Source organism: Microcaecilia unicolor, chromosome 2 (genome assembly GCF_901765095.1).
Source record: "Microcaecilia unicolor chromosome 2, aMicUni1.1, whole genome shotgun sequence".
Lineage (NCBI taxonomy): Eukaryota > Metazoa > Chordata > Amphibia > Gymnophiona > Siphonopidae > Microcaecilia > Microcaecilia unicolor.
In genome coordinates, this window is record NC_044032.1 from 85591742 (window position 1) to 85618426 (window position 26685).

Genomic DNA, 26685 nt, shown 5'->3' on the forward strand with positions numbered 1-26685 from the left:
ATTATTTGAGATTCTGAATTATCTCAGGTCTCCTTTTAATAAACTAAAATGTAACATGCACGTTTCACAAATTACAAGAACAGGGTTTTTTTTTGCATTTACCTTAGTATCCTGTGTTAGAGCATATTTAAAACAGATTACATCAACCAGAGCAAACCATCCAAATGGTATCAAGCAGTGACATAACAGCTATGAGTGGGTGAGTCCAGGGCCGTGCCTAGAGTCTCTGGTGCCCCCCTGCAGACTATCAGTTGGCACCCCCCGCCCCCCACGTGGCACAAGATGCAAAGGAAATAGGAGCTGAAAGATGGAGTGCATCTTTGTGGGAACGCTGAACAAATAGAGGGTTTACAACCACTTAGCTTTTCGTGCTTTCATGTTCACGAAATTAGTAATTAAATCTTTGATATCTAACTGGGCACATATATCATTCTCAATAGCAATCATGGCAAGGCTTACAAGCCTTTCTTGCGAAATACTCGATCGCAAATAATCCTATATAATAATTCTCACCTCCAACAGGATGTGCCTGGGACCGTGCCTCCCTCGGAGGTGGTCTGCTAGGCAGGCACGCACTGACGTCAGTGACGTCAGTGACAGCTGATACCAAAGCAAGGGGAGGAGTAGGGAAACACACGGAGCATGTTTTCCTACTCCTCCCCCTGTGTTACGGCCCACTGCACCCCCCTTCCGCGACCCAGTCGACTCCTCCTTCTCGGCGAAAACTATCCCCCACCGCTGTCTAGTACCTGTGCTGATGGGGGACCCCAACCCCCGTCAGCCGAAGTCCTGTGCTGGCCTTCGCGCCGTTGCTTCTTCAATGATCTTCGGTTCAAGTTCTTCTGCGTGCGTCTGATGTCAGATGCACGCAGAGCAACTTGGACACAAAATCATTGAAGAAGCAATGCCTCGAAGGCCAGCACAGGACTTCTGCTGATGGGGGTTGGGGTCCCCCGTCAGCACAGGTACTGGACGGCGGCGGGGGACGGTTTTCGCTGAGAAGGGGGGTCGACTGGGTCGCGGAAAGGGGGGTGAAAACGGAGGGATGGCAGTCTGGAACAGCGAGGGAGGGAGGGTGGGGGATGGCCTTGCTAGCGCCCATTTCCTTCCCTTTTGAAACGGGCATTTTTTACTAGTTTTTTATGATTTTTAACCGTAAAAATGATCGCTCACCACTTGCCACACCGACAGGAATTGTCAGCAATATTCTTAGAAACAAATTACTATACATTGCAAAATAAGATAGCAGATGTAAGTTCTCAAAGTGGACATATTCCAAACACTAAAATGAAAATAAAATGATTTTTCTCTACCTTTGTTGTCTGGTGACTTTCTTTTTCTGATCATTGATAAGTCTCTGACTCTAAAGTTTAGCAATTTCATTAAAGCTAAATATATTTTCACGTATCACAGACTCTTCCTATCCAAGGAGAATCTTTTATATAAAAACAAAGACCAAAAAAACACACAGATTTTTACTTACCAGCTCTTCTACACTACGTCAGCTAAATTTCCTCTGAAACTACTGTTGGAACCATCAGCCAATGAAATGGCTTTTAGCTGTAGCTATCCGGTTACCTGATAATTATGCAAACATCATTGCAGTCATGCCTCTCTCGGTGTACAAGCTCAGAGAAAAAAAAAATAAAAACTTTGAACCACTTACAGATTTTAACAATTACACTATATAGTTTTTATTTCTCCCCAGTCTCACTTGCACGCCTCCCTCCAAACCTGGCTGTTCTCTTTAATTTGAATGTTGTTCAAGCTCACCCTGAATGAGGAGTGCGTCCCACACCAAAGACATAAATAGCACTGGTTGTATTCTTTCAAACAACTTCAGCAGAGCCTGCCTGCCTCAGTGAGCACCGTGGTCGAAGAAGGGAGGGCAGGGGAGAGAGGAGAATCACAGCTTCAGGTAAAACATTTTGCAAGTGAGCTGACCACAGGAAAAAGGTGCGGTAGGCGCCCTCCAGAGGTCGGCGCCCCCCTGCAGTGCTTACCCCGCTTACTGTGTTGGCACAGCCCTGGGTGAATCACAGATATAGCTGCCTACACTGAAGTAGGACATCAGTAGTATTCTATTCTATTCCAACATTTATATCATGCTTAAATCAGCTATAGAATCAAAGCAGTTACATAACGCCTAATCAACAAAACACTATAACATTTTGTAGATAAGACAGTTTTCAAAATACAAGAATAAGCAAACTGTTTCAAAGAATAGAATCAAAATACTTACTAAAAAGATAGTTTTTCAGAACTTTACAAAATTGAAAATAAGTAGATAAAGAACGAATGTGAACAAGTAGTAGATTCCATATCTTACTAGCAGGACCGGTCTTAGGCAAGGGTGACAGGGGCAATCACATGGGGCCTAGCACTCCCAGGGACCCCATGGCAGCCTTGGCATCTCCCTCCTGCTCCCTGCTTCAGCTGTCATTGCTGTCTCTTGTTTAGAGAGCTGCACGGGAGCGGGGATGGCGGGATTCTTCTCCAGGTCTGCAGGGATCGCTGAAGTCTTGCAAGGCTGCCGCTGGAAGTCTTGGCAGCCATCTTAAAGAAGATGTGGCAGCAAGAGAGCCAGAGACAGCTTGCAGGAAAGACTGGTGATCTTTTCTGCCTTGAAGTATCCACTAGACCACCAGGGTGGCTTGAGGTATGTGCTGGGAGGGCACCCTGCGGCTCAGGGGAGGAAGTCTGGAATATGAGGGAGGGTATTGTAAAAATAATAAAAGGTTATCTGTTTCCCCTTCCTCGCACAGCCAGATCCCTGTGCACTCAAAACAAATAAAGCAAACCTATGAGCTGCTGCATCCACATTTTCTTTCTTTATTGTTTGTGGAATTTTTATTTAATCTCACTTAGGGGTCCTTTTACTGAGCTGCATAGGCGCTTACGTGCACCCAACACATGTCAGTTCGGAATTACTGCCCAACTACCACGTGGCCTGGGCAGTAATTTCGTTTTTTACGTGTGTCCGCTATGCGCGCCAGAAAATATTTTTTATTTTCCAGCACATAGAGGAAACTGGGCAGTAATCATCTTTCTACACATGCAGACCATTACCACATGGTTAACGTGTGAGACCTTACCACTAAGTCAATGGATGGCGGTAAGGACTCAGGCCCAAAATGGACCCACGCCAATTTTTATTTTGCCGCACATCCATTTTCAGCCAAAAAAGGCCTTTTTTGCAGGTGCACTGAAAAATGGATCTGAACGCATCCAATAAACATGTCTACATCAGCGCAGTCCATTTTTCAACGCACCTTAGTAAAAGAACCCCTTAGATTTTCAAACATGCCGACTTGTACATATGGATTGTATACAGAGGACGTATTATAGCAGAAGTAACTTTTTATAGGTAGAGTAGTGATTTGTTATCAACCATAATCACTGTGTCATTTGGAGGGGCTGGTTAAAGGGACACCCTAGTACTGTTATATTCATGCAGAAATTATTTTCTCTTGGTAAAGAGCCACTAAACAGACATCATGTTATGAGAATCAGGTGCTTAACATTCAGAGTTTCTATTTATTTACTTATTTATTTATGGCATTTATATCCCACATTAAGCATGAATTTGGTTGAAACCTGGGAGCATTTAAAATCTTTTTTTTTCCTGTGCCTACTTTAAAAGAAAAAAAATGGCATTTGGGACCTTGCTCCATTTGCTTTGTGGAATGCAGTGGTATATTATAAAAATGCACTTGCCTTTTTTATTGCTACTATTTCTCAAAGAAGGTATTGAATAATGAGGGAAGGGTTTCCTTCATGCAGAACTGTCCAGAGTTAGTCTAAATGTACTAACATTGTCCAGTTCAGCACACTATTAGCCACCAAGCTCATACAACATTAATTATGTGAAATAAATCTGTTGGTTCAGGCTGCTTGCTCTGTAAATATTCAAACACTGTTTCATTATTGCTACCAAGTATTAAATATTAAGAACATTTGTTTTAATTCATATATCCAGTCCTTACATACACATGGTTTTGTTTTTTAATCCCAAAGGTTTCCTATGATAGCATTGTGCTTATTTGAATTAGTTTTTCTGTACACGTTTTGCTTGATTTGTCTTTATTTGAAATAAAAAAATTTTAAACACATTGTGTCAACAAGGGGCAGGGCTAGGTGGGGGGCGGGGCTAGGTAGGGACAGAAGGCCTCACCAAACTGGTCTACACAGGGCCCTGCAATTGCTAAAACCAGCCCTGCTTACTAGATTGATAGTTAAAAGAGCTATCATGAAAGTGCTTTAGTTGAAGATTTTTCACTGATGAAAAACCCAATTTATGTACAGAGCTAGAACAACATACCAACCTAGACGAAAGGAAGATTAGTAACTCTACAAAAGAATGGAGACAACAGCCATTAATAATTTTATACACCCAACAAACTACTTTAAACTCTTTGTACATTGACATATATGACACTACCAGGGTAATTTTGCAAAAGACATTTTCACGCATAAGACAGTATGAACAAATAAATTGCCACTTACAATATTACTCTACATATAAAAATACACATGTTGTTTATTGCAATATACATTTGTTCAGGAATGGAGTTTGGGCAGAGCATGGGTAGATCCACAGTTTAAGCACTAATGAACATTTATTCCAGTTCCCTGGCAGGTGTAAATGGCCACAGCTTCATTTGAGCCACAAGTTTTGCAGTTTTTCTGGTATAATTTCACAAAGACTTACAGGATCAGATTCAATAAATGACGCCCAACTCTGTTCTATAAAGGGTCATCCAGGTTGAGCGCCTTTTATAGAATAGCACGTAGTGCAGATTCCTGCGCCCAAATTTTGGTGCCAGGACTTATGCCTGCTGAAACTAGGTGCAATTCCTGGTGCCCAATTTTGGCATGCATCCGCAGTATTCTATAACACTGTGTATAAATTTCCATAATACTCCTGACCTGCTCATGTCCCTCCCATGGCTACACCCCCTTTGGGGTTGCATGCTAAGGGATTTGGGTGTACAGCTTTATAGAATGACATGTAGCAAGATGCACATGCAAATCCAAATTGGTGCCAACATCAATAATTGATTGTTAGCAACCAATTGTGTTACTTGGCTCATTACCCAACTTAGCTATATGCACATCTCAGGATCATACCCAAATCTGGGCGTGCAAATTTGAGTGTTCTTTATAGAATCCAGGGGATAAGTTCTGATGTGTCCTTATAAATTAGGCTGAAAGTAGGAACTCACTGAGGGTCCCTTTTATTAAAGGGTTGCCTTGTGGCAATGAGATTGCTGAATGGCAATCCAGAAATACCGTTAGCCCACCGTAGCCACAGGCAGTAGTTTCACCCTTAGTGCACGGCATTTTTAGTACTGCTGGAATTTTTCAAAATTTATCACTGCAGGGGTTATCCGGCAGGTAGCTGCCAAGTTACCACTGGGTTAGCGCAAGAGACCTTACTGCCACCTCAATGGGAGGAGGTAAGTGCTCCCCCTGAAATGGCCATGCGGCAATTGTAAACTTCCCCTCCCCTGGCCATTTCTTTACCTGCTGCGGTATAAGAGGGTACTCCACGCAGCAAAAACTCGTACTGCCGCTAGCGCAGGGATCCTTTCACCGCAGCTTCTAACCTTCTAACCTAGGTGGCCTGTTTCAAAATTAAGCTTTAAATGCAAAATTGGGCTTCACGTTTGTATACTTTTGCTCATAGATGTGGTGAACAATTTTCAAAAGCCCCATTTCTATACATGTGTTTCCTATTAGGGTGGTGCTAACAAAATATGCCTTTGCCATCTGAATTGCAATGATCCCCATATGACCTAGAAGCTGATTTTTTCTAGGTCTTTTACATAATGAACTCGCATTAATCCACTGATTTATGCACTACTCTATGGTACACAGTCCCTTGTGAATGTCATAACTTTGCGTACTAGCAAAATTTATTAATATGTGCTAGAAGTATTACAAAAAAATTATGGATGATAAACTAGTTGAAAATCTGTGATTCATTATACTCCTGCAAATGATAAAGTGCAGTAATTAGTATCACCAAATGCTACCTGACAGGACTTATGAATAGAAGGATAAAAAGAAGTAAATTTATTGAGAACATGTTCTTCCTAACAGTTGTTAAATATGTTTCTCTCACTTTCATTTTCAAATGTCATCAAATCATATTTGTTCATGGATTTATCCAGATGTTTGTTTATTGTGTGTCAAAAATAGTGACTATAAAATTTAGCTGCAGATAAAGATTAATATTTTTCATTGTTAAATTTGGTTATTTGTTATACTCAAATAGAGGTTCAGAGCTTTAGATAAACAGAATGAGAGAGGTGGGGAGGGAGAGAAAGAGGACTAAATATAGGGGCAGGTACATAGAGAAACAGAATGGGTAACTACCAGGAAATTTAGGCAGGTTCTGCTGCTGTTATGGAGCAGTAAGTAGGGCATCTTCCTCCCTTCAATCAGCAAATGCACATAAGCTCACTCTTCTGAAGATCTATGCATACCTCTAAAAACTATAGGCAAGTTCCTAACATATTATTTTAGAACTTAAAACCTACAATTAATCTCCATTGAGAAGTTAATTTGGTTATAATACATGTACCTCATTAGTGACCCATGTGGTAAGGGGTCTGTGTACTAAAGTGGATTAAAATCGGAATGGTAATTGTAAGTTAAGTTCTGGTGTAAATGTTGATGTTACATTGGACTTTAACACTTGATGTATCAAAGTAATGAAAGCCAAGTAACACTATGGAGCTCATTTTCAAAAGAGAAAAACATCCAAAAAGTGGCATAAATCTGCATTTAGATGTTTTTCTCACAAAAATTTCCAAATTGGAGAGGAGGAGTGGCCTAGTGGTTAGGGTGGTGGACTTTGGTCCTGGGGAACTGAGGAACTGAGTTCACTTCAGGCACAGGCAGCTCCTTGTGACTCTGGGCAAGTCACTTAACCCTCCATTGCCCCATGTAAGCCACATTGAGCCTGCCATGAGTGGGAAAGCACAGGGTACAAATGTAACAAAAAATTTTGATAGTTTTGAAACCAATTTTTGGACAGTTTTCTATGATGTCCATCAGAAGTGCGTTCAAATCACAAGGGGGCATGCCAGGGGCATGTTGAGGGTGGAATCTGGGCGTTCCTATCTGCTGAGCACCAACCAACAATTTCAGAGGGAGATAACCAGCTATCTCCTGCTGAATATCGCCGGATATCTGGTTAAGTACCATTTAACTGGCCTAGTGCTGTTCTTGGCCAGTTAAATGGTTTTAACTATCCGCCAGAGTATGCTTAACTTTTCTCACGTGCCAATGCAAAGAGGCATTAACATGGGAGGGCATACGCATGTCAAGGGCATTCCAACAGTTATTGAAAACACATTATAGAATAGTTGCATTTACATGCCCAACTGTTGCATTTAGGTGACACCATTTATTCCAGCCATAGACATGGCATAAGTGGTCACGCCTAAAGTTTGGCAGATAACTGCAGATTTACACTAGTATTCTAAAAAAGATTTGGCATGCTTCGCTATTATTTATTTAGACTTTGCTCACACCTTTTTCAGTAGTAGCTCAAGGTGAGTTACATTCAGGTACTCTGGATATTTCTTTGTCCCAGGAGGGCTCATAATCTAAGTTTGTACCTGAGGCAATGGAGGGTGAAGTGACTTGCCCAGAATCATAAGGAGCCACAGCAGGATTTGAACTGGCCACTTTTGGATTGCAAGACTGGTGCTCTAACCACTAGGCCACTAGCTTAATACCCAGTTTTTTGGTGCCCACCTTTTAGTGACCTTTAGAATTTACCCCATAGTGTCTGAGTATCTCAAGGTGGAAAAACAATGCGAAAAGCTAGTAGCCAAATCCAGAAGAATGTAAGGATACATAGAGACAGGCATAACCAGCAGAAGAAAAGATGTGTTAATGCCCCTGTACAGGTCATTGGGAGGCTCTACTTGGAGTATTGTTTTTAGTTTGGAGGCCATATCTCGCTAAAGACCTAAAAAGACTTAAAGCAGTTCAGAGAAAGGCAATAAAATAGTATGAGGTGTCCATCAAAAGATGTATAAGAAGAGAATTGAAAACATGAATATATGTTCTTTGGAGGAAAGGAGGGACAAGGAGATATGGAGGGGCATAATCGAACGCGAACGCCCATCTCCATGGGCGTCTATCTCCGAGAAGGGGTACATGAAGGGGCGGGACAAACCGTATTTTTGAAAAAAATGGGCATCCATCTTTTTTCCGATAATACGGTTTGTGCCAGCCAAATGCATCGGATTTGTGCGGATTTGAGCTGGGCAGTATCGTTTTTCAGCGATAATGGAAACCAAAGGCGCCCAGCTCAAAAACGAACAAATCCAAGACATTGGGTCATGGGAGGGGCCAGGATTCGTAGTGCACTGGTCCCCCTCACATGCCAGGACACCAACCGGGCACCCTAGGGGGCACTTATAACAATTAAAAAATAAAAGTTAACTTTTGGAAGTTTTTCATGGTCGGTGACTCCTAATGTGGAACCTTGAATCACATAGCTATAGTTCCTATTTCCCCACTTGCATCACTTTGCACTTGCTCACATTAAACGTCATCTGCTATTTGGATGCCCAGTCCCCAAGTCTCATAAGGTCTACTTGCAATTTTTCACAGTCCTCTTGTGATTTAACTACTTTGAATAACATTGTGTCGTCAGCAAATTAATTTACCTCACTAGTTATTCCCATCTCTAAATCATCTATAAATATATTAAAAAGCAGCAGTCCCAGCACAGACCCCTGGGGAACCCCTCTATCTACCTGCCTCCATTGAGAATACTGACCATTTAACCCTACTCTCTGTTTCCTATCTTTTAACCAGTTTTTAATCAACAATAGAACACTACCTCCTATCCCATGACTCTCCAATTTCCTCTGGAGTCTTTCATAAGGTACTTTGTCAAATGCCTTTTGAAAATCCAGTTATACAATATCAACTGGCTCACCTTTATCCACATGTTTATTCACCCCTTCAGAGAAATGTAGTAGATTAGTGAGGCAAGGTTTTCCTTCACTAAATCCATGTTGGCTTTGTCTCATTAATCCATGCTTTTGAATATGCTCTATAATTTTGTTCTTTATAATAGTCTCTACCATTTTGCCCAGCACTGACAATAGGCTCACCGGTCTATGATTTCCCAGATCACCTCTGGAACCTATTTTAAAAATTGGCGTTACATTAACCACCCTCCAATCTTCTGGTACCATGCATGATTTTATCAGTACTATGATGATTTGCTACTCTTCAATTTGTCAGATTGCCCCATTACATCTTCCAGGTTTACAGAGAATTGATTGTTTCTCTGACTTGTCACTTTTTAATACCATTTCTGGCACCGGTATCTCTCCAACATCTTCCTCAGTGAAGACCGAAGCAGAGAATTCATTTAATCTCTCCACTATAGCCTTGTCTTCCCTGAGTGCCCCTTTTACTCCTCGGTCATCTAGCAGTCCAGCTGATTCTTTTGCCTGTTTCTTGCTTTTATTAAACCTAAAAAAAGTTTTTACTGTGTATTTTTGCCTCCAGTGCAGTCTTTTTTCAAAGTCTCTCTTTGTCCTCCTTATCAGCGCTTTGTATTTCACTTGCCATTCCTTATGCTGTTTCTTATTATTTTCTGTCGGACCCTTACATGTATGGCCTAAGTCAATATTATTAAATCTTTAATAAAACAGGGACTGGTTTCAGTTTTTCTCCTGATACAACAGCTGATTTGTTAAACAACCCTACTGAGTTAACTTCTCAGACTACTGTTTTTAAAAATCTGACTGAGAAGCCTTATTTGTTCATTTCAAATCCTCTATTAAGCTGGAATTAAACAGTGTAGCCCTAATTGAATATTGTAAATTGGAGCAAATCCCTAGGGTATGCACATTTGCAAAGTCCTTCAAATATTCAAGGACAATGAAGAGTTTGTTTCCAAGCAGAATATAATTCTCAACAAATGTTCCTTGGAATTGATGTTATTAATTATAGAGAATACTAAGACTGATTTGAATTTGGAGAAAGAAGCTCTAGATGTTGAATTTAAAATAGTAAAGAGAAGGTTGCTATCAATGTGTTTGAAGAACATTGTGCCAGATTAAAAGATTCCCTGGAAAAGCCTCTGGATATGATTAGGAAGTTCAAAATCAAAGAACTGGCTAGAGGTGAAAAGGATTATGTGAATAACAGAGTTTATCCTTGGATGATTAAGGTGGAAGATGGCAAGTCATTGGTCCCCATGAAAGGTGGGGTTTTATGAGCTTTCTTCTTCAGATGGATGTTCAAGCAGCAGTGATTTGGGAGATGATTTTTTTAGATGCTTGTCATCTCAGAGGGGCCAAAGGAAGAGGCAATCATCAGAAAGGAGGGGGTGGGCAGTTCAAATCTTGACCCCAGACAAGATCTCAATGACAACAGAACCAGTAGTCTTGAATTTATCTTCCTATTCATTAACTACATTGGATATGTCTTTGTTATCAAAGGGTTTATCATTTGCTCCTGCCAGCAGATTTGAAGGTTTCCAATTTCATATTGATTTGGAAAGATTTATCCATTCTTTACAATTGCAGATTTATTTTCATGATTAAGATGAATCCCTTGACAAGTGCTGGGTATATTCTAAGTCTATCTGGATGCCTCCTATATCTTTGGATCCAGTGGTAGGATGGTTTAAAGAATTGTTGCTTTGTGACATCAATCAACATTTTTGGCAAGGAAGATGACATGTCTGATAATTTGACACAAGAAGAGAAATTTTCTCTAAAGAAGTTGTCTAATATGGACATTGTCATCAAAACTCTGATAAAGGTGGGGCTGACATCTTTCACAATAGAGCTGATTATGCACCTGATGTTCAGGCATAGTTAGATGACAGTCTGGCTGCCAATAGATGCTTGTTTTGAATTTAACGTGGCATGTTGGGTTTTTAAAATAATTAATTGTTGCTGCCCTCAAGCACTTGTTCAGTTAATTACTTTTCCTACTGTTTGTTCTGCCTCTTGCTTTGGATCATTAATAAGATTGGGTAGTCCTTCTATAACTCAAGTTTGCTATAAACGTATTCATGAAAATCTATTTAACTTTCAGTCTTGCAGGATTTGGAATTCTATTCTAGTTCAGATATGGACATTTTCTAATTAATGTTTAGGAAAGTGTTGAAAACCTACTTATTTAGCAAATATATGGAAAATTTGTAGTGCATGCTCGATGCCATATTAGTTATTGTTTTATCTGGATGTAATCCACTTTGAGTCCAGGTTGATTTAGGCGGGATATAAAAGCAGGAATAGAATAGACGTTTGAATAGTTATCCAACTCTAAGGCTACAGTCTCATATTTCTGATTTGATCCAACAAGGAGTAAAAGCTGGCTTTCTTATAGCTCTCAAATCTCGATATTTGATTATGCAATTTCCAACCAATCTGGTTTTATACTCTGCAACCCAACAGAACATCCTATCATTTCTTTGAAAAGCTTGATTTTGGAACCCTTATCTTCTTCATGGATAGCCAGTTAAGTGCTATTTAACTGGCCAGGAGACGGTCCTGGCCGGTTAAATAGCACTGAATATCAGGGGAATACAGTCCGGGAATATGCAGTTTATACAATTTGTGTCTCACAGTTTTTGCTACACTTTATGGGAAACAATTGTTTATGAAGTTTGTTCTTTTTTCAGGTTAAAGTGCGCTATGATCCCTTGATGAAGCCATTGGTAAAACAAGACCTTCCGGGATCAATTTTTGAGATAAGTGCTGTTTTATCCCGCTTTTCAAATTACTAAGTATATATGAAATGTTAATTGCATAGTATTATAGTCATGATGATGGAGATTTATGTCTAATGATCTTTCGTCTGGTATAGGAACAAATAGTCAACCTTATTTAAGATTGGGATAAATAAGTTGCTTAGTTTCAGACTTTTGAGGTCATTTCCTCCATCAAGTTAAACATATTGCTTGTTATTAGTGGGTACAGTTAATCCACAGTTTTGATTTCAAAGTCAATATCATGCCACACTAACCACCACATGAAACCTCCCCTCCTGACTTATGGACACACTCAAATGAAAGTAGTTCCCAAAAGAAGATCTTTATTTGCAAATGCAGTCAATTACATGGCTGTGTACCAAGAAGCACAGGTTTTCCAGTGATACTGACAGGCAAAGGAACCCACAAGTAATATTCAGAGTATGTGTGAGAGCCTCATGTGATATATCAGGAACAAATCTTAAGCAGCAAGAATTTCCATAGCCCTTATCTTGATCTGCCAAAGATGCCTTAGCACCCAATTATCCCGACAGTCATTAGCTCTCAGTGACAATAGTCCAGCCTTCAGGGCTGTATATGTGATGGATATTGGAAGGCTCATGCGATGCTAATCAAGAAATGTATTAAGTTATGTCCAGTAAAAAAGGTATCATCTTATTTTCTTTTCCATGTTTTATTTTGTTTTATTTCTACTGATTACCTTTAAAAGTGGACTAACATGGCTACCACACCTCTCAACACATGAACAGGGCCACCGAGAGGGAGGGGGCAAAATGCCGCGGGCCTGGGCCTCCAAGGGGGGCCTGGCGCCGAGGTCAGGCCGCCAGCGCTGCAGTCCCCGGTCTCACCTGCCTGCCTCCTCGGCTCCAGGCCCCCTGCATTCAAAGCGGCAGTCGCAGATTGCCTCTCTTCTGTCCTTCCCTCCCTGTTTCCCGCCCTCATGGAAAACGGAAGTTACATCAGACGAGAGCGGGACACAGGGAGGGAAGGCCAGAAGAGAGGCAATCTGCGACTGCCGCTTTGAATGAAAGGGGCCCGGAGCCATGGTCTCTCGGCGGCCCTGCATATAAATCTGGGAAAGGGGTTGGGATTTGGTATACCACCTTTCTGTGATGCAATCAAAGCAGTTTATATTTATTATGCAGGTACTGTCTCTGTCCTTAGTAGACTCACACTCAGGTTTTTTCCTGGGACAATGGAGGGATAAGTAACTTGCCCAGAATTACAAGGAACTGAAATGGGAATTTAACCTAGTTCCTTAGGTTACTCCTCCACTCCAGGGTGTACATAAAAGATAAATGGCCACTTACCTTCAGAAAAAAACTGGTAGCATTGCAGCTCTTCAAAATAATCAGTTACAGGATTCCAGTATGGCCTATTTGGTATCCACTCATTCACATCATTTGGAAAAGCTGTAGTGTAATAGTGCAATTACTATCCTGCCTGTAGTGTGCATGTGACCTCACTTCAGCGAGTGAAGATAGTAGCAATGGCACTAATATTACATAAAGGACTGGGTGACAGGGATAGGTACTTGGTAAGCAAGGATTTGCCCTCAGTATGGAATTCAGATCAGTGTTAAGTAGCATAAAATCTCACTACCTTTTTGGGAATTTTCCAGATACTTGTGACCTGGACAGGCCATTGTTTGAAGCAGGATATTGAGCAGATGCACCATTGGTCTGACCTAGTAGGGCAACTAACTAACTCAAAAGTTCATCATAGAGGGACGCATAGGGGACACATGTGTGCAGGAGTTGTTTGATGTGGGTTTAGAATGAAGGCAAGGCGAGACGCTCCAGGGATCCAATTAGAGTTCTGTATAATAGGATGAGTTGGACTACAGGAATGAGAACCATATGAGTAGGCTTAAAGATAGACACACTATTCACCCTCTAGCCAGAGTAGGCTTGCCCATTCAGAAAGCCAGAATGTCACCTGGGGCTAAGTAGCAGATACCAGCAGTGGCGTTCCTTGCCTGGATGGCACCCGGGGCAGAGCACCGATGCGCCCCCCCCCCACTAAATTACACCTTCCCCCCCCTCCGGCGAAATGACACCCCCCCCGGGTACACGCCGTTGGAGGGGGGGGGGTGCCACGGCGCACGCCTGCTCTGAGTTCGATAAACTTCTTTGCTCATTCGCTACAGCTCCCTCTACCCTAGAACAGGAAGTAACCTGTTCCGGGGCAGAGGGAGCTGCAGCGAACGAGCAAAGAAGTTTAGCGAAGTCGGAGCAGGCGCGCGCTGTGGCACCCCCCAGCAGCATGCACCCGGGGCGGACCGCCCCCACCGCCCCTCCTTGGTACGCCACTAGATACCAGCCCCAATAAAAGAAGAGTAGGTAAAAAAAAAGTAATGTTAAAATCTATAAACAGGTAAAATCATATATAAATAATAAAGGGTAAAAATGGGTGCTATCTAGATCTTAAAGTACATGCTGTCTGCAATGGTACCCCAAATTTGGTCCGATCCTTTAAATATGACTGTCAAAATAATGGGCATTTCTGGATTGGAAACATGTGTTTCCAGTAAAGTGTGCATGGATTGATAAAATGGGGGTGTGATAGAACAGTATGTTTTAAGCCTGTAAAGCCTGGAGTGGAGGAGTAGCCTAGTAGTTAGTGCAATGGACTTTGATCCTGGGGAACTAAGTTCAGTTCCCACTGCAGCTCCTTGTGACTCTGGACAAGTCACTTAACCCTCCATTGCCCTGGTACAAAATAAATACCTGAATATATGTAAACCACTTTGAATATAGTTGTAAAAACCTCAGAAACGCAGTATATCAAGTCCCATTTCCATTCCCTAAATTAATTTGGAAGTGTACTTCTTTAGTTTGGCCAGCAGGTGGTGCATACTCATGTTTAAAGTTGTTACAGAGAAGATAGATAAAGGAAATGCCTGTAGTGATGTAACTCTGTAGTTCTGGGCTCTGATTGGCCCAGGAGCTCTTTTTTTTTTTTTTTTAACTTTACTGGCTTTTCCCCCAGTTTCACATTAAACATGAATTAGGTTGAAACCTGGGAGCATTTAAAATCTTTTTTTTTCCTGTACTTACATTAAAACAAAAACACAGCTTGTGGGAATTTGCTCTTTTGTCTTGTGGATTGCAATGGTATATTATAAAAATGCACTTGCCTTTTTTATTATTACTATTTCACAGAGATGTATTGAATAATGAAGGAAGGGTTTCCTTCAAGCAGAAGTTCTGTCCAACATCAGTCTAAATGTGCCAACATTGTCCAGTTCAGCATATTAGTCGCCAAGTTTATACAAAGTTAATTATGTTCAGTGGAAAAATAAATCTGTTGCCTCAGGCTGCTTGCTATGTGAATATTCTATCACTGTTTCATTATTGCTACCAAGTATTGCATATTATGGGCATTTGCTTTAAACTTTGCTTTAATTCGTTTATCCATTCCTTACATGCACATAGTTTTGCTTTTTAAACCCAAAGGTGATTCCTAAGGGCAGTTGAACAATTAAGTATAAACTGTGTTGTTTCTGACTTGTTTTGGAGCACTTTGGGTCCTGCTAATCTGTACATCTGCTGTCTTAGCAGAGTGCAGAAGAAAATGATTTATGTTACTTTTAGTAGAATGTTTACTGCTTGTAGTATCTGGCTTTCTTGGACGGGGGGATGTCAAAGTGACTGTGGCACGGCAAAGGCTGGGCAGGCTGGGAGCTGGGATGGAGGATATTACTTGCGGCGGAGACGGGCGGGGATGGGTTAGAATTCCATGGGGATGGGCCGGGACGGGATAGATTTCCACGGGGATGGGCGGGGACGGGTCAGATTTCTGTCCCTGTGCAACTCTCTACTCCATACGCAGAGAACAGTGAACAAGTGCAGCAGTAACAGGGTCCCTTTCCTGTTCATTTTTTTTTGGTAATGTTAGGACTTAGGAGCAAACTGATGGAGACTGGTAGCATCTCTCAGACACTGGAGATGCCTGACCTAACACAAGAGCAACCAGATGGCCTCAGTGAAGAGGAGACGCAGGACCGGCCTGCACAGAGTTCTTCTGAGGGGAGACCAGACGCTCTGTGGACAACGGCTCCTGCATTGGCAGGGCCAGGTGCTACATTATCTGAAATCTGGCATACCTACACAACAGAACAACAGCGGCTATACCAGCTGCAGGCGTGAGGAATGGGAAGAGCAACAGCGGCTACACCAGCTGCAGCATAAAGAGCATGAGCGGGAATTCCAACTACAGAAAATGAAGCTGGAAATGGAAATGGCTCGTATCCAAAGCTCCAGTCCAACCCCTGTGCCAAGGCCAGAGACAGGGTCCACAGCTCGGATCGGACCCAACTTGTTTTCACAATTTGATGAGACCCGAGGTGACATAGATGGATATTTAACTGCCTTTGAAAAAATTTGCTGTCTCAATGAGATTCCTCAGAAAGACTGGATGCGCTATCTGGGAGGAAAGATCATTTGAGGCATTCTGAGGACTGTCCATGGGGACATGCTCCCAGTTTCAGGAGGTGCACAAAGCTTTGTTGAACCATTATGCCAATTACCCCCCCCCCCCCCCCCCCCAAGACCTACAGACTAAAGTTCTGGACTTTGCAAAAGAGGGTGGATGATACTCACAGTGAGCTTGTGATTCAGCTAAGATACCAGCATCAGTGGTGCCTCAGTGGAGCTGGTTAAAACCATGGAGGACTGCCAAAACCTGATGGTCCTGGATCAGTTTCTTCAGTGTTGTTATCCAAAGGTGAGGGCACATGTTCAAGATCACCAGCGCTGCATTCCAGAGAAGGCAGCTGAGTTGGTTCACATCTTTATGGCTAATCATCCCTGGTTGGCAAAGAGAAGCTGTCCTTATCCACAGCCAGGGCCCTAAGCCAAATATTCCTGCAACCTCAGAGACTGTCAGCAAAACTTCCAGTGTTCTCCAAAAACCTAAAGACTTCAGGCACGAACATCCTTTTAATCAGTATAGGCACACAGGACATTTCAAAGCCCAGATAATTCCAAGCCTGCACTAAAGAGCATTCCAGTTCCTGCACCTAAGCTGGCAGCTTTCGTGGGTGTCTCCAGTCCCACGAAGGAGGCCCACACAATTGCTGCAGCACAAAAAGTTACTGGCCATTCATCAAGCAAGGAAGCTGATGGGTTTCCACAACACTACAGCACCCCACTAACTGTGAACCAGACCCAGGTGGCTGGTCTTGTGGACATTGGCTCCAGCATGACTTTGTTATGACCAGAGCTAGTGCCAGAAAATGCTATTCTTCCGGGTTGCACTGCGGGGGTAGTGTTAGCCAATGGATCTAGAGAGACTGTACCATTGCTCAAATATTCCTGGATTGGAGTACCAAGCCTGCATACAGAGAAGTAGGCATAATGAAAAACATGCCGGTATCAATGCTGTGTGGGACTGAAAAGGGTCCAATGAATATTACCCTTGATAGCGGAGCCAACATTTCCACTATGGTAACTCCGTAGTCACACTCCCAGTGGTCCCACAGTTCGCAGAAAGCACTCACAGACCCAACACAAATCACCAGAATTCTTTATCAGTCCAGACAGGCAGAGTCAATAAACAATTGTTTATTGTCTTAAAAAATATATTGAACAATGAACAAAAAATGTGCAATCAGCAAACAATAACAGGTAACTGAAATATGGATCAATTATAACACTAATTAAACACTTGCATACTTCCTAGAAAGTACCTGGGGAGACCAGGACATACATAGCTGTTCACCAGTTATCAAATATAACTTTTTTTTACAGGGCTACAACAAAGAGCTCTCTCGAGCTCTCTCTCTCTATCTTTTCCCGGACTGAAACTGAAGCAACAGCCAACATCTGCTGAGTAATTTCAAAACTTCAGGCCAATCAGAGCTCAGAATAGTCAAGTTTCAAATAAAAATTGGTTATATCACTGCAAGGTACTTCCTATATCAGTGTGCCAACTAAAAGAAAGAGAAGTCAGTCCTCTGTAACAGCTTTAAGCATAAACATGCACCGTCTGCTGGTCAAACAGGAGAAATACACCTCAGATATACAATATCCAATACATTTTACAGGCTTAAAACACTTCACGCACATAGAATAGCACGTAGGTGCCCAATTTGACAGGGATTACACTACGGGGCCCTTTTACTAAGCTGTGGTAGGGCTTAAGGGCATGCAGCATGTGCCAAAAACGAGACTACTACCAGCCTGGCAAGCTTCCTGGTGGTAATTTCTGATTTGGCACACGCTCATTTTGGTGGTGGAAGTTGTTTTTTTTTTTTAATTTTCTACTGCGTGTGGCATTTCCAGCAGTAATCGGCAGTTGGTGCACACCAAACGGTTACTGCGTGCGTTGCGCTTGAACCCTTACCACTAGATCAATGGGTGGTGGTAAGGGCTCAGGCTGTAAATAAACGCGTGCTAGTTTTAATTTTAGTGCACGCCCATTTCTAGGCCCATTAAAAAAATGCCCTTTATCCCAGATGCAGTAAAAAATGACCCGGCGCATGCCAAAAACACGCACCCACACTACTGTAGGCCACTTTTTACTGTAGCTTAGTAAAAGGACCCTATCTGCTCAATCAGCATGCACTTGGTGCTTACCTTTCAAAGAATTACCTAAAGGCCCTGTTTACTAAGACGCACTATTATTTTTAGCACGCGCCTAAAATTAGCATGTGCTAAATGCTAGAGACACCCATATATTCCTATGGGTGTCTTTAACGTAGCACATGTTAATGTTTAGTGCACGCTATAAACGCTAGTGCACCCTAAGCGTTGCTTAGTAAATGGGGCCCTAAGTGCTTTAAATATAAATATCAACAGTAATGACTTTTAGTGCATAAAATCCTGTGAGTTCTTTTTTTGTCTTCTAACAGTTTTATTTTGCCTTTTACTTGTGGCATAAGGCAGTTATGAATTTCTCATTCTATTACAGAAGCTAATTCTATTCACGGTGAGAACATATGGCTTGTGTCATAAATGTGATAGCCTACCCAGTATGTGAAGTACTGATCTCATCTGTTTTCTTTATTGAGATTATTTAGGGACTGCTTAAATTTAAAGATTTATTTTATTTATTTATTTATTTATTTATTCATTTATACTCCACCTTCGTACTAGGCAGATTTTAACATTACATGCACAGTAACTAAACAAATAGAATCCAAAAAATATAATGAAGATAAAATACATCAGTGAAAGCAAAGTCTAACATGCTTCTTATAGCAAAAATGATTCTAAACAGTTACTTGTGTCAAAGAAGGTCTCACACTGTGCAAGACACAATCTCTTGCCTTCAACAAAAATAGCAACCTAAAACCAGTGGTAGACACAACAGGCCTAACACATGTTCATTTAGGAAAAAGGTTGATGCTATGTGTTTTTAATTAGGAAATCATAATGTTCAGGTGAGAAGAAATTACAATGCAGCTGGTGGCTTTTGATTTCTGTGTTTAATTCTTATTTATTTTATTTAATTCTGGTATCTGTACACCTCCTTATAGAGTCTGGCCAAGATGGCAATATGAAGAGCACTGTGCATGGATACTTCTGCTCTGCATGGCTACCAGGTCACAGTAATAATAGTGAAGCCCAGTGGCAATTTGTGTAATTCCCTGATGGTTTTTTTTTTTCTGCCAGGTACTTGTGACCTGGCTTGGCCACTGTTTGAAAAACAGGATACTGAGCTAGATGGACCATTGTTCCGACCCAGTATGTCTACTCATGTTCTTATGTTCTTCGCTGCAAATGTTATCCATTAAGAGGATTTTGATACAGTCCGCTGTGGAGCTTGATAAAGCAGTAAGCCCCAGCAAAATGATCTGGTTCTCCCACTCCGAATTCATCATTTCTGAGTTCACAGCACACCCCAACAGGAGGGAAGGCAACAGCAGAGGGGTCATGCGAGTCACTGTAGAAAATATAGGGGTCCAGCAACAATAGCAGCTGCCTTATGTTATTTTTGAAAGTTGAGAGTGGGCTTTGAGGTTTGGAGAGTCCATCTTGGCAGCCTCAGGTGCCTCTAGAATAGCAGATGCCAAGAGTAGATTGGTTACCAAGTCTGTTTTGAGTCATCCTTCCTCTGTATCCTTAAATAATTTCTGGAATGATCTGTCATATTTGAGAAAATGAGTTTCCTTATTTTTCTATGGATGTGCATTCACAAATGCAATCACAGGACCTTTGGGCTTAGGCTCAGGCTTAGTCTATGGCCAAGTTAAGGCAGAGTGTTACCCATATCCAGCAAGTACAGAGTGAGTCTATTCATCCTAAAAAAATATCTTCATTGCAAGTTACAAATGTGAAGACTGTAACAAGGCACCTGAACTTGTGAGTGTTGAACTTTCTAAGCTCTCTGTACCAGAAATGGTTTTCAAAGGTTACGATGTGGAGGAACTAAAAGAAATCTCAGTGAACCTGAAAGATGTACTGATCCAAATTGACAAATTAAAGAGTAGTAAATCACCTAGAATGGATGGCATGCACCCTAGGATACTGAAAGAACTAAAAAATTAAATTGCTGATCTGCTGTTAGTGATCTGTAACCTTCGTTAAAATCATCCATAGTACTTGAAGATTGGAAGGTGGCAAATATGTTAATGTTTGATTTACGTGATGAGTGTGTATGGGGCCTCTGTATGTGCAATTATATATGGTTGGTTTTCGATATTATGAATGTATATATTGTTATCCGCCAAGAACAATTGGATTACGTGGAATATACGTTTTTAAAGAAATAAATTAATTAAATAAGTGAATGTAACATCGGTTTTTAGAGAAGGTTCCAGTGGCGATCCGGGAAATGACAGACTGGAAATAGGATACTGGGCTAGGTGGACCATTGGTCTAGCCCAGTATGGCTATTTTTATGTTCTTATGTTCCTTTGGAACTATTCAAGTGACATCTTCCAGAGGTGTTGGGTATCCATGAAGAGCAGCTACCTCCCACTGAGGAAGCTTTTGAATTCTAATAGAAAGATCTGATCCTCACAGGGGAAGCAAAGAGTAGGTGGACAGTTTAGACCTTTCAGTTTTTCAAAGAACATTTCAATGGTAAAGAGATAAAAGACAGCAATTATTTTATTATCATTTGTTTTTATGCAAGATAAAGAGCATAACATCCATTTCTTCATAACAAAAATCCAGATTTTTTTTCCTGATCTGTGTGGAAATACACAAAACCAGTGAAAAAAATGTCTGGCTCTGAGATAAGTAGAGTTGGGGTTAGGAATCCATTTCATATTCTGCTTTGCTTGGGAATGTTTGCTTGTTATGTCTGTTGTTAAATATGGCATCTTCAGACTCTCATACGTAAGATTTCTTTTATATTCTTTGAAACTTGAGCTTCCTGGGTGTGAAGATTCATGAAGGGGGTCTTCATATTTTCCAAGATCTAAGTATTCACAAGTGAGGGGTCTCCTTTGAGTTTCAATGTTACTTATTTTTCTTTTTTCTTAATGTGTCCCAGCCTGTAGACTATGAAATAGGACTCCAATTATCTGGACTATCCACTGCAGGGGGTAGTCTGGATAATCATAAATCCAGATAATTGGACATTAAAAAAATAGAATATAGTTTGAGAGTTACATGTTGACCATTATTTTTTGTTTTCAGTTATAAATGGGAAAAGATATTTGTGATGTTATATAACATTTTTTTACTGTATCTCAGGCATAATGTGATAACTATGATACAGAGATTATGATAAAAAGTGGAAAAGATAAGGAACAGAAGCAATCTGGATAAATGAACATCCAGATAATCAGAGTTTGGATAATTGACTTTCTACTATATATATTATTTATTTTTAATTATGTTTTTCTTTTCCCATATTTGTTAAGCTTGAGTTATGTTAACTTTGAGCTTCTATTTCAAAGTCATGCTACCAATTCTTGGTGCAACAAATGAGAGAAAGCGCATTCAATTCCTATGGACTTCTTCTCATTTGCCACATGGGAATCGCTAGCGCAGCTTTATAAAAGAAGCCCTTTGTGCTTTATAAATTAATTAATTTTAAAAAGAGTGAGCCCCAGATGTAGCAATAGGACAAAATCAGGTCATATTGATGGTGGAAAGAGACAGATGGGCTACTTCAGATGGGAAAAAAATCCAGAGTTGGAGGCCCAGATTGGCTTAGAACAATGAGGTTTGCATTATGCAGCTTCATGGTAGTGGCTGTTTCTGGATAAAGTGTTAAACCATTGAGAGGCCGATGCAGAAAGACATGCAGTAGAACCAGCTCAGTACATGGCTTCTACCACAAAACTCCTGAGAAAAAAATACTGCAATATATAGTCCTGACTTGGCCTGACCCCCCCCCCCCCCAAATTTAAAAAGAATTTCCCTGTCATCTAGAGGCACTCCCCACCCAACCTCCTCTTCCACCTGACTGCAAAAACAAATTTCCTAGTAGTCTAGAAGCCCCCGTCTCTCCCCCTACCTTGTCTAGGGGTTCTCCTGCCTCCCCCTGCCCCAAACCCCTGACTTAAAAAAAGATTCCTGGAATCTAATGGCACCCACATTCTTGACTCCTCCCCCAGGACCCTCTGAGGCATACCTTAAAAAAGTCAGGAGTAATGCCCACTCACTCCTGCCTCTCGCATTACCATCTTGAAAAATGATGGTGCCTGGTCTCAAGTGGTACATCTTGGGATGCACCAGGTGGGGTCAATCTGCCAAATAAGGATTTCTTTCCCTTATTTTGTAGTTTCCTGCAGTGAGCAGTAGGGGTTCTCAGGGATGGGTTCATCAAGGGGTTTGCACTTATGTACTTATGTTTAAAAATTCAAATGTATACATGTGATTTTCCTTGGAAAATCTATACATACCAAATAGCAGGTGTTAATGTGTTAACATAGTTTTCCTGGGATAGTTTTCAGAACAAAACTCCACACATATTTTTACTTTGGAAATCCAGCAGACAAAAAGCAGTCTAGTGGTTTAGGCAGTTGGCTGAGTGCCAAAGAAGCCAGAGATCATATCCCACTAACTTTGGACAATTCACATAACTGCCAGTGTCATTTCCAAAATGGCACCCCTTGCAGTAATCTTATGCTACTGCTGCCAGGGGTTATGTTTCTTTATATCACCTCTTCCCCCCTCCCTGGATGATGGTAGGGGGTCTTTTGGGGTGGGGTGATGATATTTGCGGTTGGATAGAGTTTGATCTGGGAGTGGTTAGTGTGATGGGAGGGGGGGAGAGAGGATGTGATCGGGGGGAATGGCTCTGGCCCAGAAACATTGGGCCATGGCTTTGAGGCCTGATGCTCCTTGCATAGTGAAATAACACCCAAGAAATTCCTTCCTCCTTGGGTTAAGGTCACGGACTTTAGCTTTGGGGGGAACTTTCATTTTGAAATTCTCATGTAGATGTTTAATTTCCCTGAATTCAATTAACTATGTATTCTTTGACCCTGTTAAATTACTACAATTTATTACTGTTAAAGAAAGTGGTAATGTTGAAGCAACCTCAATTGCTCCTACAGGTAGCTGAAACCGGGTTGGGATGTGTGTTCTGACCTCTTGTTTGTTAATTAACAGGATAATTTTTCTTTCTTGTTGTTTTCCTTATATCTTGATGTTAGAGTGGACAACTTTTAAAGGTAATTTTCCTATTAGTCATTTACTAGATAATGTTTATTTTTCTTTTTTCCTGACATTTATTTTATGTAAATGTTTAACTGAAATTTAATAAAGAGAAATTAAAAAAAACACATTCTGTTGGCTGGGGTTATTTTACCATTGTTTTATGGCCATAACACGACTTGAGGCATGCACCCAATATGTTCGCTACAAGTTACATTCTGGATTTTACATAGTAATGAGCTGCTTTACATGCGTTTGCATGTTTTGTATCTCATTACTATGTAACCCATGATAACCTAAATATCACTGTGCTAGGGCAAGACAGCTGCATTAGAGCCCTTTAAGTCATGTTAAGGGGCTAATAATGCAGGCTATTGCCCTAATGAAAATTGATAACTTAGCGCCTTAGTGTATGCTGTTAGCACATGACTGAGCTAATGGCTACCACACTGGCGTGACATTTAAAACGCACTAATTCATGCACTAACTAAAAAGCATGGAATGGGGGTGGGAAATGGGTGTGGACTTCACCTTGAGTTTACACATCATAACTTACTGCATGTTAACTGTTACAGCTGCAGATTCCTAAATGACACCTCAGTAAGTGGTGGTAATTGCATCTGCATTCTCTGAAATTCACTTAAGGCACAGTAAATCTTTCTCTCTGTGTTAGCTGTATTGGAAGATGCAAGGCAAACCCTCAACAGTTACTCTAGAGGTTTTGCATGTACCACGTGTTAATTTTAATAATCAGTGTGCAGAAATTAATTCTTGCCACAAGTTGGTAAAAAGTCCTCCTAGTTACCTGCCTATTTCCAAAACTAATTTGTCTTCTACAAAATGAACCCTAGTATCCTGTAACGGTTTTGGTTTCTTTCACACATTCATTTTTATAACACTTTCTTGGTGCCTCTTTGTAATGATGCCAATGAAGCATGCTTCTGTGGCATTTTTATGAAACTATAGCTGGACCATACGGTCCCTTAACTTGGATTGCCATTTTTATCAGACCCCTGATGCAGGCATTGTTGCAGAAAAATGGCCTATGTCGGATCTTTTAATAAAGAACTCTTTGCTATCCCAGCTCCTAAGGCCTTTGGTGCTTTTTTGTTTTCCTATAACACTTTTCAACATGCACTAGAAATTTTAATTCATACAAATCAACATAATGTGCATTAAACTGAGTTTGTGCAGGCTTAAATTTTAAGGCAATTTAAAGCAGATACAAATGAAGGCACCAGTATAGTATCATGTTATTCTCCTTAGTATGGTTAGGAAACTGAAATATTTCATTTGAGTACTTAGCAGGTGTTTAGGACTAACTTTTAACAAATTGAATATTTTGTGAAATGTATTTCCTATGGCAACAGGCAAATTAACAGTTGCTTTAAGCAAAGCTTCATTTGATGTTTTATAATTCCATATTGACTCTTTTGTTAACTGAATTAACAATATCAGATTTAAGGTTTCAAGTTTAAGTTTCAAGTTTAATATTTGATATACTGCTGCCCATTTTGTAAACAACCATCTAAGTGGTTTACAATACAATTTATAGAAAAGATAGAAAAGAACTAATATATTTCAATAGAGAAGACTTCTATTCTGTACCTAAGAGATTCTCCCACTGCACCTGCAAACTTTAAAAAAAACAAAGAGGTCTATATTCAAAGCGATTTAACAGGATAAGAGGAGCTCCTGCTTGGTTAAATCTCCTGTGTGGAGTTATCCTGGGATATTCAGCAGTACTTAAGAAGATAGTGCCACCCAATATCCCCTCTAACTGTGTAAACCAAAACCAGCTATGTTGTGGGTGGTCCAGGGGCAGAGTCGGGGCAGCATCGGCACTTATGTAGTTGTTCATGCACTATACTGAGTCCGCAAAGAAAGGCCCCATGGAGAAAATGCAGATTTTAGCTTGAAAGATGATTAAGGGAGATTCACCCTGGAGCCTAACTGAAACACAGCTCCTCAGGCCAATGCACCACGTGTCCTCAAGAAGCCCATTTTTATTCCTATGGACTTCTTAGCTCACTAATTTTTAGCATGTGCTAAATTAATTAGTGCACCTTAGTAAAAGGACCCCTAAATTTATTAAGGCACATTTTTTGATAGTATGCTGATTATACCCTAAGGAGTCAATTTTATAACAGAGCAACCCCATTTAGGCAACAAAATAAAGCGGGTATTATGTCTATTCTATAACCCCTGATCTAAAGCCCATATCATTAAATGTCAATGGTCTTTACAATAGGGGAAAAATGTAAAATTGTTCAGGCAATAACATGTAGAGGTGCCTCTTATACATGAGATGAATCTGAGTCATAAGGAATCTTTCAAGCTGAAGCATTTGAGTCATAAGGAATCTTTCAAGCTGAAGCAAGGATAGTGCAAGATTGTGTATTTTCTCTTGAAATAGGTAAAAAAAATGGGAATGTAATTTTAATTGGTAAATCCCTGATATACGGATTCTTTCACAACTGTTTGACATGGAAGGAAGATGGGCATCTACTCAACTAACTATGGGCCTCTTTTACTAAACTACTACTACTACTTAACATTTCTAGAGCGCTACTACAATTAGCAGCGCTGTATAATTTAGCAAAGAAGGACAGTCCCTGCTCAAAGGAGCTTACAATTTAAAGGACGAAATGTCAAGTTGGGGCAGTCTAGATTTCCTGAATAGAGGTAGGTGGTTAGGTGCTGAAGGTGACATTGAAGAGGTGGGCTTTGAGCAAGGATTTGAAGATGGGCAGGGAGGGGGCCTGGTGAATGAGCTCAGGGAGTTTATTCCAAGCATGGGGTGAGGTGAGGCAGAAAGGGCGGAGCCTGGAGTTGGCGGTGATGGAGAAGGGTACTGAAAGGAGGGATTTGTCTTGAGAGCGGAGGTTACGGGTAGGAACGTAGGGGGAGATGAGGGTAGAGAGGTAGGGAGGGGCTGCAGATTGAGTGCATTTGTAGGTTAGTAGGAGAAGCTTGAACTGTATGCGGTACCTAATCGGAAGCCAGTGAAGTGACTTGAGGAGAGGGGTGATATGAGTATATCGGTCCAGGCGGAAGATAAGACGTGCAGCAGAGTTCTGAATGGATTGAAGGGGGATAGATGGCTAAGTGGGAGGCCAGTGAGGAGTAGGTTGCAGTAGTCAAGGCGAGAGGTAATGAGAGAGTGGATGAGAGTTCGGGTGATTCCTGGTGCGGCAAATGCACCGCAGCCTGCTCATTGTGAATGGGCTGCGTCACATTTACCATGCGAGAATCGCTAGCTCGGTTTAGTAAAATAGGCCCTATATGGGTTTTTTCCTCCCCATGCTCAACTTACTCCAGGATTTTCTTCTGTTTAATGTCTAAATCCCT